We start from the raw sequence: 3,642 nt of genomic DNA on the forward strand, positions 1-3,642 counted from the left end.
AGACAATTTTGCTCAAATAAACTCACAAAAATTCTTTACAGGTTTCAGTGGTTTTTACGTTATCACTATCTAGCATCTATCATCATCATCAATCATCTATCTTTCTATCAATTATCTATCTATCTGTCTATCTGCCTACATATTATCTATCTGATCCATTACTAACTAAAGAGGTTTGTTTCCCTGCGTGCATCATAACCCAACCAAACTCGAATGGGAGTTTGCAGCAAAGAAAGGAAAGCTTTATTAAGGACATGGCACCACACCTGGAGCCACAGGTGAGCTCATGATCAAAGACCTGGCTCACCAATGGCTTCTAGGGGATGGGTTACATAGGGGAAAATCATTAATTATGGTGACTTAGTGAATTAGGATTGTGGTCTCTATTGACTGGTTAGTGCTAGGGTAGGGGCAGCTGATCATTGCATCTGATGTCAGACATGGCATCATTCTGTCTGGTTTCACAAGGATTTGGTTGGTGGGATTGGTTAGCTTCCTGGGTCTGGAGCTGAAACACAACTGAGGCTTAGATGTTACCTTTCTCTGTGGTCAGTAGACTGGAGGTCTTGCCCCAAGTTTAATGCTGACTAGGACTTCATTGTTCTGATCATTAGTGATTAGGGAAGTGCATGCAGGTAAGTCAGGGTACTCTAGGCAAGTTTGAAACAAAAGGAAAGGAGGAGAAAAGGTCAAATTAAAGAAATTGAGGTTTCTGCTAGGTTACTCTATCATCTATCTATCTATCTATCTATCTATCTATCTATCCAGCCATCATCTATCATCTATCTATTTGAATATCATCTACCTACCTACCTACCTATGTATCACAGGGCAAGGTGTTAGCCACCCAGATAATTTTGGGTGTATCAAATTTCTGAAGTCAGCAAGATTATTTGACATTGTTAACTCTGGAAAACAGACTTATAGCAGCTAGAATTTCCATCCATCAAGTGCAGACATCTTCAATGTTAAATGAAATAATGTTAGATGTGTAGCATTGATATCACTGTAATAACCTGGTTATTACTTAATAGGGAAGTCATGAAAGGGGAGACCAAGTAATATAGGCATGTCATTTATACAGCTTTGCCAGAAAGCTACATCGAACACTTTCCAAGTCTGTTCCCTGCTAATGGATGGACAAAGGCAGTTAAACCCATGCCCAGTAAGGTCTGAGTGACGCAGGAAGCTGCCTACCTGCTTCCCTATCAATCACACCTGAAAGTGAGTCAGTGGCCAGGAAGGGGGTGGCTACTGCAAGCTCGGAAACCTGAATTGATAAAGTTCCAAACAATGGAAGTTCAGGCTCTCTTCTCCCTGTTGGGACTCCTGCTGCAGGGGGATGCGTTTCCTGTATCCACATGGCGCACGGCCATGTTGGGCTCCACACATGGACTGATGGGCTGTAATCTGGCCTGAATGCTGAACCACACTGGCTGCAATGTGGAACAGAAACTCTGAACACTGGCTCTGCTTCTGAACTCCCAGCTGCCCTTCTTCCAGGACTGGCTTGGGGAAAATGGGACTTTGAAACCCGATAAATGTAACTCCATGCCAATAAAACCTGTCACATCCCATCCTCCCATGCAAGTCGTAGAAAATTCATTTTCTGAAGCTATCACAAGAACTTCATTCCCACTTGTGACTGGGAAGTCCGGCCCCTTCATTTCTCCGGCATCAGCATGGTGCACAGAGGCTCTTAGTCTTGCCAGGGCCCTTAGGATGAAAGGCCCGTCATGATAAAGATACTTCCCATCTTTCAGTTCCATGCTCCCCTAATTTCAGTGCCCTAAACATTTTATATTCTCTTCTACTTCAGGTCCTTGCACATGCCTGGAATTTCCTTCTTCAACTGGTCCTTTTAGAGAGTTCTTATCATCCTCCAGGACTCCCCTCACTTCAGTTATCTGTTTGGAAGCTTGTCTCTCCCCCCAACCCACGCATAATTAAATGACCCTCTGTGAGATCCCACAGATCCTGAATTTATTTGTATCATAGCATTTATGAAATTCTATTGCATTGCCTGTGTACACCTATTTTCTTAGGCACTTTGAAGGCAGGACCTCTGGCTTGCTCATCTCTCTGCTCACCTAACTTCATATAAGGCACCCAGGAGATGCTCACTGAATATATGCTTACTCAATGAACTGTAGAAATGTCCTCTATTGAACAGGAAATATGCACAGTACATTTCCAAAAATAGCCAAGGTGATGACTGATTCTGGGTATTGGGCATCTCCCCAACCTGTCACTTTGGTACAAGACTTGGTGCTTTTCTGTCTTATGTTAAAAGTGATCTAGGTATTTCAAGAAAAGGAGGGGACAATAATGGACAAGTGATTTTCTTTTTGTAAGTATTTTATTGATTTTAGAAAGAAGAAGGGAGAGAGAGAGAGAGAGAGAGAGAGAGAGAGGCATCAAATTAGGGAGAAACACCGACTCAGCTTCTTCCTGCATGCCCCACACTGAGGATGGAGCCTACAACCCAGGCATGTGCCCTGACCAGGAATCAAACCAGTAAACTCCATGGGATGACACTTAACCAACTGAGCCACACCAACCAGGGCAAGGACAAGTGCTTTTTATGTAAAAAAAGCAAGATCTGCACATGCTGTGGTCTGATCAAATTCTTTCAAAAGGAACAGCACACACAAAATACATAACGAGGCTTTTTCCGCAGGCAGAGTAATTGGCATGTGGGGAGACATCAGAAAAAAACATTTATCTTCAGAACTTCATGTACTCTTAAGACTGTATGTGACTTTGGAGACAAAGTGGTATGATTTTGAACTATTCTCTGCTACACAGAAAAAGCTTTGTTGTGCAGAAGGACTGTAATGAAATTTTAGCCGTGTCTCTAAAAAATTGATGAATGGATTAAAAAGTCATTTGTGGCTGTAGAGAAGTTGGTAATGCTCACTGTGAGAATGCCCTGAGGGGCCTGGAATGCCCAAACCACAGGTCTGGACACTTGGATAAGGACTCCATCTGGACACTGATATGAGTAAGGGCCTCTACCCCTGGTGGGCAGCAAGAACTCAGAGCTCCAAACATCTAAAGCTTGAACTTGGCTGTACCATGGGTCATGCTGGAGCCCTGCCAGACTTCCACTCCCCTGGACATGAGCCACCAATGTAGCCGCCCGGCTTGAGACTGACATCTCTCTCTCTCTCCACCTGCAGATGCTGCCAGTGACTGGGTCTGTGCATTGGATGGCTGCTTTGCCTGTTTCTATCATATACTAGTAAGCTCCCCCTCTGTATTGCTGTATTGGGGAGGCCTCCCCTGGTTAACCTGGCATTGTGGAAAGACACAAACATCTATGAATGACTCCTTTTGGGGATGCTCCCTTGCTCACCACAGCCTCATTACCAGAACTTCTGATGTTTAGGTCTGGAGAGAGGAGTGTCTCAGCATCTCTATTTTTTGTCCGACATTTTCCTAAAAATTTAAAAATTATTCCAAATGTAGTAGAAAACAGAGTAAATAATAGTACTGTGGCTAGAGATATTTTTTTTTTAAGATCAGAATTTTCACATACAATGCATCCCATCGTTTGTATTAGGTCCATAAGGTACAAAAATCCTAAATTCTATTTGTTAAAAAATCTCGCTTGGTGATGCTGATGCCCATCAGGACTAA

The sequence above is a fragment of the Myotis davidii genome, unplaced genomic scaffold (assembly GCF_000327345.1).
Source record: "Myotis davidii unplaced genomic scaffold, ASM32734v1 scaffold1421, whole genome shotgun sequence".
Taxonomy (NCBI): Eukaryota; Metazoa; Chordata; class Mammalia; order Chiroptera; family Vespertilionidae; genus Myotis; species Myotis davidii.